The sequence below is a fragment of the Tenrec ecaudatus genome, chromosome 5 (genome assembly GCF_050624435.1).
Source record: "Tenrec ecaudatus isolate mTenEca1 chromosome 5, mTenEca1.hap1, whole genome shotgun sequence".
NCBI classification, from domain to species: Eukaryota; Metazoa; Chordata; class Mammalia; order Afrosoricida; family Tenrecidae; genus Tenrec; species Tenrec ecaudatus.
Genome location: NC_134534.1, coordinates 10,947,200 through 10,960,672, shown reverse-complemented (window position 1 = coordinate 10,960,672; position 13,473 = coordinate 10,947,200).

The window sequence follows — 13,473 nt, the reverse complement described above, 5'->3', positions numbered from 1 at the left end:
ACAACAAAACAGGTTGGAACGTTCTTTAAACACTCATTATCTGTTTTTGCTGTTCATTATTCATTAAGTGTCAGAGTCCAAGATGAAACTGAGGCAGCCCGTTCACCTATGGAAGATGGACTGGAGGGAAGAGATGCAGGAGTTAGGGAGAGATCTTAAGATTAGACATTGACCCCTTTATGTGGAAGGTTGTAAAATTTCCTTCATCTCTAGTTCTTTAATGCGTTCTCCTCCCCACTATCATGATCCCAATTCTACCTTACAAATCTCGCTAGACCCGAGGATGTACGCTGGTACAGATAGGAACTGGATACACTGGAAATCCAGGACAGATGAACCCTTCAAGACCAGTAGTGAGTGTGTCAATACCGGGAGGGTGGAGGGAAGGTGGTGGACAAAGAGGGAACTCATGACAAGGATCTACATATAAATTCCTCCCTTGGGGATGGACAACAGACAAGTGGGTGAAGGGAGACCTTGGACAGTGTGACATGACAAAATAAGAATAATTTATAAATTATCAAGGGTTCGTGAAGGGGGGGAGGAGAGGAAAAGAAGGAGGAGCCGATACCAAGAGCTCAAGTAGAAAGCAAATGTTTTGACAATGACAATGGAAACAAATGTACAAATGTGTTTGACACAATGGATGGATGTACGGATTGCGATAAGAGTTGTATGAGCCGCAATAAAATGATTTCAAAAAGGAAAAGATAGCAATTCAAAGAGAGAAAAAAAACCTCCTTCTTCAAGAATCGCTTCAAACCCCATTTCCATCAGAGAACCTTCCTGGGAGACTTCTTAGACGACGGTCCATTTATTGTTCTGGAACCTCATCCATTCTCTGTCACCATTTTTAGCACACACTCTCACACTATCGGTGCCCAGTCACCTTATCTTCTCAGTTCCTTGTAGAGTCGGTGTCTGGCACTATGCTCAACTTAACTGCTATTTCTGCTGAGAGGCCTTTTCTGTCCACACTTTCATTTTCATTCTCTCTTCCTGCACCGTTTCAGTTTCCTCCAAAGCACGTATAGAGATTCATAATTACACATCTACATATTTACACTGGAATTGTTTCCCCCCCACTATCCTGTAAGATTCTCAAGTGTGTTAGGCAAGGTTCTTTAGAGAAACAAAACCAGGACACTTAATGTTATATATATATGGAAACGTTTATTCAGCAAGAAGGAATTCATCTAATTAGTCCACATAGCAGTACAGAGGGCTCAGTTCAACCCACTTCTGTGGAATAGTTGATATACTGGAAAGTATTCAATTCACGTGGGCTGCCGGGTTCAAGGTAAAGGAAGCAGACAGTGGAGTCTCCCCTAAGGCAAGGCGACATATTCTTCCCATGGGCAGCAAGCAACAGGGTGGGCTAGCAACAGTCAGTAGCTCTGGAGCTTAACAAAGCAGGCCTGGATGGGATATTGAACTCGAGCAATGAAAGGCTACAGGATTCACCAGTCTCAAGATCCAGTGATGTATGCAATAGCAACGTGATGAAGCAGGTCTTGAAGGGGTCTCAAGCTCTAGCGACACAATCCATGGGTTTGCACGGTCCACAGGTAGTGTAGCTCACAGGTTGAGGCAGAAAACTAGCTAAAGCAGCAGCACACTGGTCCGATCACCAGAGAGCAAGAGAGAGGGGGACGGGCCTAGCAGAGCCATTTATCTCTTTGCCCTCCAATCGAACTGCAACCTGATGGATCCCACATGTTCCTATTGGCCAGGTTGGCACAATCAATCTAATTATCATGCCAAGGAAGTACCCTGACAAATACATTCTTAATCTTTATACTGAATTGGTATTCAGTATTTATTCAATGACTGTATGGATGAATGAACAAAAAGTCATACTCTAGAGGTGTTACTAAATGTTTAGATGAGTTTGTTCATTTATGAATAAATGGCCTATTCTGGAAAAAAATGTGTGTTATTGTCCATCGAGGCAGTTCCGACCCCTGGAGACCCTGTGCACAACGAAGGAAACACTGCGGTACCATCCTCACAGTCGTTCTTATGCTGAGTCCAGGGATGCAGCCACTGTCAATCCATCTCATTGAGGGACTTCCTCTTTTTTTCCACCCCCAAATAAATACATATAGATAAATAATAATGTTTCTGTCCATTTGGGACCAAAAAATCTAAATGAAACAATTACTAAAGCTCACGCCAGACACTTAGTCAAACTAAAATTTGAGATAAACAAATATTCTTCTAGTATACATTCATGCAATATTTGACTTTAAAAATTCAGACTTTAAAAATTACTCATGATTTATTAGAAATCCTGGTCTAACAGGGCATCCTGTATAATAGTGAAACCTAGTTCTAGAGTTGAAATGTCTCAGTTTTGATCTTGGCTCTGCTATATCTCTTCTGTGTGGCATTGGACAGTTTCTAAACGCTCAATATCTTTATTATTTTTGTATGATATTTAGAGACCCTATTAATAGAACCTATGGCAAGGAATTTTTGGGAGAATTAAATGAGCAAGTATTTACAACAGGCTTCACGCTGACTAATGCACAATCAGCACTCAATAAAGTAGTAATGTTTCTGTGCCGTTGTGATGATTTGGTGAGACTGGGTACATTCAAAGAGGATTTAATGTTGTGTCTCTCTCATAAATATCCCTTCCCAGCCTTACTTCAGAGTATCAAAGACATAGCTTCTACACACAACATCTGCATGTGACAAGTATGGTTTGGTTTAACATCGAATTGGTAAATTGGCCTTTTCCTTCCATTCAAGTGCTCTCCCGAATTAAAAAAAAAAATTAAGGTGAAAATCACAAGAAATGGCAGCTTCCAATGAAAAGCACTCCCAGTGACATGTGAGGTGAGCTTAAAGCAATTCAAGCCAAACTTAGTGGAATAGCCTGTTGGCTTCTTTCCATAGTTACACATTGCAGAGTGGGAGTGAAGCCATGCCCCATCTCTCTGAGTAGAGTAATGAGGTCTGTCTCACTCCCAGAGGATTAATTCAACTCCCCTCCCCACAGATTATGGCAGCCACCTTTCATGTCCATGGTCAGACTCCATCAGCACACGGATTTCAATTAGCGACACGAAGCTCTATTGACTTGTCCTAGACACAAGGAGATGTAGCAGACAGATAACAAACTGGATTACAACATTAATCTATAGTCATGGCATCAGAAGGATTCTTAAATGCATTACCTCTCTCCCGTAGGAATAACAGAGAAGACTTTCACGCACACACCCCACCCCCCATTACAATAAGTTTAATCCTCATACAAGGTGATGGGCTGGTACAGAGATGGAGAATGAACACAATGTCCTGAGTGCTATGAAGTTGCTCGCTAGGTTTTGATCGGAGCTGTAATTGCCAGAGACATGCTGGTCCTGACCAAATCTCTAATCCAAAAAATCTCTGATGAAGTGAGATAGGTCTACAACTTGATTATGTACACCAGGGGGATACAGCCTCATGTCAATAGTTAACAGCCATGGATTAATGAATGGAAGGGAAAAAATATCTGGAAAGGAATGCCCTTCTCAGCCCAGGGTTTATGCTGCTGGTCTTCTCATGCCCCCCCCACCCCTCTTTCTTTGTTTTCAGCTCTCAGTGTTGTCCTGTGATCCAACCTTCCTTTTCTGTTCTAAGGAAGCCTTGATGTGATAGTAGCTGTCTGGACCACTGCTACGGAAAACTCCCGCCTTCAGAAACTTCTTCAACAATGAAGCCAAGTGTCCTTTCAAGTCCTCTGTTACTGTATTCTATTTTGCAAATAACTTGTACAGGCAAATAATGGACTCACAGATATACCATACAGTGACAAATATCATGGCACTAAGTAAAACAATCTGGCTCAGCATGCCCATGATTATACTACAAGTCTCCCGACATTTACACTCACATTCACCTATCCTCCCATATTAAAGGTAAACTGTGTTGTTCTCTTCATTGTCTTTGGTTCTTCTCATGTACTGTATAAGCTCATGTTTATATTTATAAAAGTAGTATGGAAGTGTTACTGTTATCATTATTGTATAATAAAGGAATAAGCCATGGTTGGGAAGTCATGGGTTCAGTTTAGTAATACTCCAGTTAATAGAAAGTAAACTATTGAAAGTGTGTGGGGGGTGGGGGCCGGGGGAGAATGTCATAGCAGACAAATCCATAAAACCTTCCCTGACCAATTTCTTTTCATTCATCCTCATTCCATATTGTCTTTGCTCCTACTGCTAGCTGGGAAGGGAAACCTAGTGACTCCATGATTAAATGCCCTCATCTGCTAACTTGAAAGTCAGCAGTTCAAAGCCACCAGCCACTCCACAAGGTAGAAATGTGACAGTCAGCTTCCCGAAAGACAACTTGATACCTTATGGGGAAGTCCTTTTCTGCTCTGTATGGTTAATATGAGTAGGAATGAACTGGATGCAGTGAGTTGGGTTTTATTTTTTGCTTGAGTACCTAGAACTACAAATCTCTCCCTTCTTATTCTTTAACAAGTAAATGCCACAGAAAGCTTCTTTTTAAGAAAAGACAAGATTAGCTACTACTCCTCTATGCAACCATCCAGTTTATGCATACTTTTCAGTCACCCTGTTCATTATTTGCTTACCTATCCCATTAACTTGGAGTTTCTCTAAAACAGAGGTTTGTGTGTTAATAATCTTTACTTTTCTATTTCAAGAATAGACTATGGCATACGGATTGCTGGATAAACAACTTAATAAATACAAAGTATATGTGGTAGGGGCTATTTAACTTTTTTCATGTATAGGACTTGAGACAATTTAATGGAGGAGGGAATATTTGGATTTTGGTGTAAACTGTCTCGAGTTCCAAAATAACCCCTTAAAATTAATATTAAAATCCCCTCCTGGGTTATCAAACTAATATTTATGGTATAAATTTTATAAATTACAAACATCTTCAGTAGAGCAGAAAAGAAAATCACTTCTCCCTCTACTCACAAACAACCATCATTAATATTTTAGACGGGTTTGCTGCCAGCCTTGTACTAAGCATTTTTTCCTACATAATTGAGATCATATAATTTTACGGTCTACCTTACTTAAGACTGTGTCATAAGTATTTTCATTATCATTATCAAGTATTATAAATGTAATTTTTAAAGATTGCATTCTATTCCTCTTTGCATACATATATATTATAATTTGCATAATCATTTTCCTAGTACTGGATATTTAGGTGGTTTCCAGTTTCTCATGCTCATAAATAATGCACATATTTTTTCATAAATATTTATTCCCATTTCTGATTATTTCTTGGGAACCAATTCCTAGGAATAGAAACTGTGGGTCAAATGGTGTTAAAATTGGAAGGTTCTTGAGAAAAAATGCCCACATACATTACAGAAAGTTGGTAGTGACTGATGGTTCCACTCACAATGTGGGAAGAATATGTTTAATAGAAGTTGGACAAGCACTAGGTATATCAGTATTGGTATTATTTTCCTGAACTTTTTTTCTTTTTACACCCAAGTGTGTCATTGGGTTCAGTTGTTTCTTATTACAAAATGTTTCACTTCTCACCTTCCTATTTTCAAGTTTTTTCCCTGAACCAGACTTTCAGTGATCTTATCCCTACTGTTGTTGGTAGGTGCCCACTCATAGTGCTTCTGACTCATCATTATGTGTACAACAAACCAAAATTAACCAAACTCACTGTCAAGAATTCGATGCCTACTCATAGTGACTCGATAAAGCAGCATGGAACAGCCTCAGGAGTTTCCGAGTCGGTCGGTAACTCTTTAAGGGTTAGAAAGTCCCTTCTTTCACCAGAGAAGCAGTTTCTAACAGCTGACCTTTCAGATCCCAGCCCACCATGGAATATGTGTATTCAACCACCTGGGCTCCATAAATACAACAGAACGTCCTCAATATGCCAAAAGATCACACCCATGTCACCCCGCTCACATCCATGCAGTTCACTACCTCCAGGCTTATTCATTCTCTTACGTCCCTTTAATGATATAATTGATAGCACACAGCTAAAGTTCAGTGGTTCTTTGGTCCAAATTACTTTTTCCTTCCCAATTCTCTCCAATCTCTTAAGGGCAGGAGCTATTCATTCCACCACATCTGGTGATTATCTATTTATTATAGGGCAGCCTATTATGCTAACGACCAGGAGCATGAGAACAGAGCACGGTCCCCATCTCCCAAGAGCCGAAAGGGAAGGAACAGCAAGGGTTTATAGGACATAATACGACAGATTGATAGGTGTTTCCAAAGGAATGATCACCGTTTCCTTCTGTTGGGCAGCATTTATGCATGAGGTCACTGTGATTCTGGGACAACGTGATGGCAGCTAACTATTAATGAAGAATGACAGACGTTTTAGGAGGAAAAACATCACTGTCGGGGGAGGGCAGGTGGCTAGTGACTTAGGGAAGCCTAGCTCAGTCTCGAAGGGCCCTGAGGACTTAGGAGGTGGGCCTGCAAACTGCAAGACCAGCAATTGGAACTCATCAGCCTCTTCATGGGAGACAGGTGAGGCTTTCTGCCTCCGTGAAGATGTACATCCTCGGAAATCCACAGGGATAGTTTCACTGCGTCCTATAAGGTCATTAAGGATCCGAATCTACTCAGGTCAGTGAGTGGAGATTGATCTTTGGATGGGGACAGGGTCAGCAAAAAGATGGAGACCCTCAAGGAGATGGGTTAACACAGTAGCTGTAACGATGGGTTCCCACATAAGAGTAGGTGTAAGTGCAGAACCAGGCAATGCTTCCTTCTGTCGCACACAGAACCACTGTAAATTGGAACTCGCTCTGTGTTACTTCACAACAGCAGCAGCAAGACTGTCTTTTTGAAGCCCTGGTGGCAACGTAGGTAAGTACGCAATTGCTAACCCAAAGTGAGCAGTTTGAAAGCACTAGCCGCTCTGCAGGATCGTGGCTGGCTGCTTCTCTAAAGAAATCCTACTGAACAGCTCTATTCTGTTCTACGGAATCCCTGGGAGTCAGAATTGACTCTGTGGCAGTGAGTTTAGAAAGGTTCTCTGAAGGAAGCAAACTCTATTGGAGAACTTACAGTTTCCTATAAGAGTTAGTGAGGTCAAGACAGAATCCATGGCAGGCAGAGATGAGAGAGAGGAAACAGGACTTATTGAAGGAACAAAGAAAGTAAAGGGAAGCCGCCAAGGGCACAGCAGCATCAGAATTCCTGACTTGGGCGCCAGTGTTGAAGGAGGTGCCATTCCATTGGGAGAGACTCAGAGGAGGTGGTAAGAGTTTTCACGGAGAGAGAACTCAAAGGTAAGTTTCTTTATAGCTACCATTGTACTGGTTATAATGTAAGACATGCTAAAAATCTCTCAATATACATTTTCTTGGAGGATTCAGAAAGGAATATTTGTGGAGCTGGCACAAAGACAAATTATGTCAAAGACTACCTTCTTCTTTCTAGATATTAGAAAAATATTGATTCCTATGGATTTAACCCAGATCAACTACACTAGACAAGCAAGGCTCGGGAAAGCACTTTCCCATAATCTAATTACAGATATTACTAGACAAAGAATTCCAAGTGAATTCTACTCTGTACTTTAACAACACACTGGAGAGAACAGCTATTACATTTCTAGTGGCAAAATGCAGCCCCCCTTTAAAAAATCAATAGATTCTTTAGAGAAAAACAGTAAATGATTCTCTTTCTTAGAGTTTCATCAGAAGCTTTCTCTCTATTTACTGAGTCCCTGAGATTATAACCAACAGATTATTTGGAGGAACAGAAATCCAACAATAATATACATCAACACCCTGGCTCATGGTAGAAATATTTATTTTTAGATGCCATTTCAAACCTAACAGCACTAACCAAGTCTTGCTGACCATCACTTGCCCTCACCTTGTCCTTGTATTGACCTGGTCACATGACCATTCCTAGACCCTCCCAAGAAGAAACAATTACCACAGTGCTTATCACATCATTTCTAATTACTTATTTTGTAACATTTTTTTATGATTCATAAGGACTAACTGTAGTAGGGCCCAAAGCATCGTTCAGGGTAAGCCAACCACCCGGCTGCTTAGAATATGTAACCCATGAAGAGGAGAAACACTGTAACCAACCAAACGTATGGTGCCCAAGGAAGAAGAGGTCTTCACCCAACTCTTCTATAACTAGCGGCCACAATTTTCAAAGGCCACTGGCGACCAGAGTGGAAGTAGAAGGCCCTCGTTACCCATCGTAGTTTCTCTCTGTTGAGCATTTGTATTACAGACACATGCAAATTATAGGTTCAGGTCATCACATTCCCACTGAGTCCAGCCACCTAGACACATTTGACATCCGTGAAACCAGCCAGAACTCCAAGACCCAGTAATGACCATCTTAATTCTATTGACCCAAGAAAGTGTCTTTATTGATGTTGTTTTTAGATCCCATGAAGAGATTCCAATTCACACTGAACTTCTGTATGCCACAAGGAAACACCTCCTGGCCCTGAACCATCCTCACTGTTGTTCTTGTGTTTGAACTCATTGTTGCAGCCACTGTGTGGATCCACTTTTTTTTTTACAGGCACGCCTCCTTTTCACTACCCCCCTAATTTACCAAGCATGATGTTCTTCTCCAGGGACTGGTCTCTCTTGACACCATGCCCAAAGCACACAGGAGGACGCCTTTTCATCTTTGCATCTAAGGAGCGTCCTGGTGGTACTTCTTCCAAGACAGACTTGTGTTTTTGTTTGTTTAGCAGTACATGCTACTTTAAATGTTCTTTGCCAGTACAATAATTCAATTGCACACTTTCTTCTTCAGTCTTCCTAATTCAATGTCTAACTTTCACAACCATGTTAATTGATTGAAAATACCATGGCTTGAGTCAGACTTACCATAATCCTCAAAGTAAAATCTTTGCTGGTCAACATTGTAAAGAGGTCTTGTGGAGCAGATTTACAAAATGCAATGCATCCTTTAATCTCTTGACTTCTGCTTCCATGAACATTGATTGTAGATCCGTGCGGGACTAAATCCTTAACAATTTTAATCTTTTATCCATTTATCAAGATATTACCTATTAGTCCTTTTGTGAGGATTTTTGTTTTCATCACATTGAGTTGTAATCCATCTTGAAGGTCACAATCCTTGATCTTCCTTCATTAGTATGTCCTTCAAGTCCTCCTCAACTTTTAGGGAGCAAGGCTGTGTCATGTGCATATTGTAGATTGTTGATAAGCATTCCTCTAATCCAGATGCTGTGATACACAAGGCTGGCAGTTCAAAACCACCAACTGCTCCGTAGGAGAGAGGCGGGGCTTTTGACTCCTGTGATCGCCCACAGTCTTTGAAGCCTACCAGGGCAGTTCTGCATTGTCCTACAGGGTCGCTATGAATTTGCAGTGGCTCATTGGTGTGAGCGTTGAGTGAGATGCCACATTCTTCTTCATATGACCCAGTTTCTCTGATTATTTTCTTAGCATACAAATTGAATAAGAATGATGAGAGAATACAACCCTGACATACACTTTTCTTGATTTTAAACAAGGAAATAGTCTCACACAACTGAGTTTTGATCCACATACAAGTTCTTCACGAGCATAATAAAGTGTTATGGAATCCTCATTATTCTCAAGGCTATCCAAAGTTTGTTATGGTCCACATGGTCAGATACCTTGGTGTGGTCAATAAAACACAAGTAAACTTATTTCTGTAATTTCTGTCTTCAGCCAAGATCCATATGACATCAGCAATGATATTTCTTATTCCATGCCATCTTTTGACTCCAACCTGAACCTCTGGCAGCTCAGTCTCAAGATACTGCTATAATTTCTGTTAGATGATCTTCAACCAAATTTTATTTGTGTGTGATATCAATGATATTTTCTATGATTTGAGCATGATTTTAATCCTTCCTTCTTTGGAATGGCTACAAATATGAATCTCTCCCAAGCAGTTTGCCAGGTAATAGCTGTCTTCCCAGTTTCCTGACGTAGAAGAGTGAGTGTGTCTAGTGTTTCATCAATTTTTGATATATTTCAATTGGCATTTGATCAATTCCTGGATCCTTATTTTTGGCTAATGATTTCATTGCTTCTTGAACTTCTTCCTTCTGTACCATTGGTTCTTTCTCATAGCAACCTCTTGTAATAATTGATTGTGCACTAATTCATTTTGATAGAGCCCCAGCACATTTCCCCCCATTTCTTGTGATGCTTTGTGCATCATTCAATATTTTCCCCCTGGAATCTTTCAATATTGCCACTCACAGATTGAACTTTTGGGAGCTCTTTCAGCTTAATATATGTGAGTGTATTCTTCCTTTTGGGTTTTCTAACTCTAGGTCTTTGCAGGTTTCATAAAAATATTTTACTCTGTCTTCTTAAGTTGCTCTTTGAAACGTTGGTACAGTTCTTTGATTTCACCATTTCTTCTATTTTCCTAAGCTACCATGTATACTTGAGTATAAGCCAACCTGAATATCAGCTGAGGCACCTAATTTTACCACAAAAACTGCAATAAAATGTGCTGGAAAACTTGACTTATATTTGTGCATATACAGTACATTACAATAAGAACGATTTCAGATTCCCTTCCGACATCCACTTTGGTCTTTTTCTCTCCTTACTGTCTTTTTAATGAGCTCTTGCTTTCTTCGTGTATGATGTTCTTGATGTCCTCCCGAAGCTCATGAGGTCTTCTCTCATTAGTGCACACAAAGCAGCCAATCTGTTCTTGAAATGTCCTCAAACTTCAGGTGGGAGGGACTCCAGGTCATATTTTAGCCTTCCTGGGCTTGTTTTCTTTTTCCTCTTCAACCTGATCTTACATATGAGCCATTGATGATCTGTTTCACTGTTGGCCCCTGGCCTAGTTATAGCTGCTGATGTTGAGATTCTTTGTTGTCTCTGCCCACAGATGTAGTCAATTTTGTTTCTGTCTGTTCCATCTGGAGAAGTCCATGCATACAACTGCCTTTTGTGTTGTTGAGAAAAGTATTTGCTAAAGACACAGTGTTAGGAAATATGGGGCCATGGAAATAGGAAACACTGAAGGACATGGGAAAAGTAAGTGATGGGATATTGAGGGGATTCAAATGGATGGGAAGAAACAAAATGTGCATATATTGTTGAATGTAAAGCTAATTATCTGCGCTGTAAAACTTCACATAAATTACAATAAAAAAGGAAACCACCATGCCTTGGATTAGACCTGGTGCAACCTATAATTTGATCTCCTGACTGCTTTCAGGAGTATTGGTGTGAATCCAAAGAAACTGAAATCATTGAGCTTCAAATGTTCTGCTTTCTCTATTATATTGCATTTATTCAATTGTTATTATTTTTGCTTTCTTTGCTAAAGAATCACATCAGTAATGTGAATACTTGGATAGCTCTTCCTAGTTTGGAAAATGACTTTATCTCACAAGTAGTATTAATTTTGAGTAATACTAGGACATAGGTCCTCAACTAATTTCTTAGTAGTTGAAGAGCCATACTCAAAGAGGTTTTACACAATTTCCCAAGTGTTGCAAGGGTGGGAAAGGGCAGGGTCAGAATTCAATCTAAGATCTGCTGACTTCTGCTCTTTCCCATTGCCACATTGATGATTAGAATCAGATAACACCATGTATTTTAAAAATGTTATGTTTTCACTAGAACTTGCCTTTATTACATATTTCCTTTATAGCTACTTCAGTCAGCTCTATATACTATATGTTGTTGTTTTAACTGCCTTTGTTGTTTTGTTGTAAGAACCTAATCATTCATTTATTTTTCATTTATTTATTCAACAAATTTTCATTGACTTCTTTGAATAATGCCAGCATAATAATGGTCACTCTTTTTTTCCTTCAAAGGAGCTGATTACGCAGGTTGCTTATATCCACTGGTAGAATAATCGCATCTGCAGATGTAATTTATAAAGTCATCGAATGTTAGAGCTGGCAGATGCCTTTAGAGATTACTTCCTCCAACCCCCGTGTCTGCCAGATGACGAGGCTGAGTGCCAATGAGAGGAGAGTGACATGCATGAGTTCACATCACAAAATGTTTTATGTAGCTTTTCCTGTAGGGACCTGAATGATCTGTCTTATAGGCTTGCATTGATCACAAGCCAAGTAGTTGCCACATCCCCACTTAACTTGGGCATGGAACCAAATAATTAAAAAATACCCCAAAGCCCCTTATTATAGTGAGATGCCTTCTAAAGCTTACAGCTGACAATGTACTCATATTGCTAATCCTATGAGAAAAGTGGAATGACTGGGAGGGCCTGCCACATGTAAATATTCATGACATGAACTCATCAAACCTTGAACAAGAACATATGTGAATAATTAACAAGCTCGTTATTTGTGGCATCACAGTAATAGATAACCTGGTTCCTAATGAGAAGTTAACAGGAGTTGTTTTACCTTTTCCAAACAGCAAAACATTCAAGAGAGTACATTTCAGTATGTGCTATCATTTTTTTCCCTTTGGGAAATGGAAACCTCAAGAAACATAATTTTTTCTAAAATAGTTAAATATTGGCTACTACTAGAAAGTGCATTTCATGTGATACATGCCATGCTTCCCAGAGAGTGGCGCAGAGGTTCATGAGGTTGTTTATTTCATGTCCTTCAACTCTTATATCCTTGTTTTTTTTTCCTTTGTTCCAGAGCACATCTAAGAAAGACTCACACTGACATTTCCTCACTTGATTTGGTTTTGAGGTATCCCTATTAGCTACGTTTAGCTTTGCAATTCACTTGACTTCTCCATAGAAGCCTTCACATTGATCAGTTGTCATATGCATTTCCAGCTAGGGGCAGCCAGGGTAGAGGAAGAAGCTACGGATAGGCTCAGCATCTTCCCCCAGTCTAGTACTTTTCCCCAATGAAGAAAAGTATCCTCCACCATTACACCTGACCAGAAGGACGTGTGAGAAGTTCTCTGCAGGTGACTTGTGTAAGTGTATCCTATAAAGTATAGTTATCTCTTTCACGGAGTACAAAGGAGGAGCTTATTTCTTTCTTTCTCCCTCTCCTTTTCTCTTTCTGTCTTCCTTTTTTCTTTAATGATAATCACCAGTTTGGAAAACCAAGCTAAAGCTGAACCCTGCAACTCCATCCCTAGGTGCAGACAAATAAACGTGACTGTCTACCAGATGACAAATATGAACAACATCTTAGTCGTTGTAGTTGTAATAGCTAAAAATTGGAGTGACTCAAAGGTCCATCTCCAGAAGAATGGACAAATAAATAAATTGCGGCATATTCATAACATGGAAACTATGTTGCTGCAAGAGGAAGCATCTGCTGTGCGCACGATGAGAGTTGACTCTAATATAGCGGTGAAGGAGTGGAAGAAGCTTGTAACAAAAGACTATGCACTATATGACTGCAAACTATATGAAGTCCAAGAACAGACGCACACAAAATATCTAGCAATAAGCGCTAGAATAGATCTACCTGTGGGGTGCTAGTTAGTGTTGACTTAAGAAGAGACATGAAGGATGCCTGTAGAGCGCTTAAAGAACTTTCTGG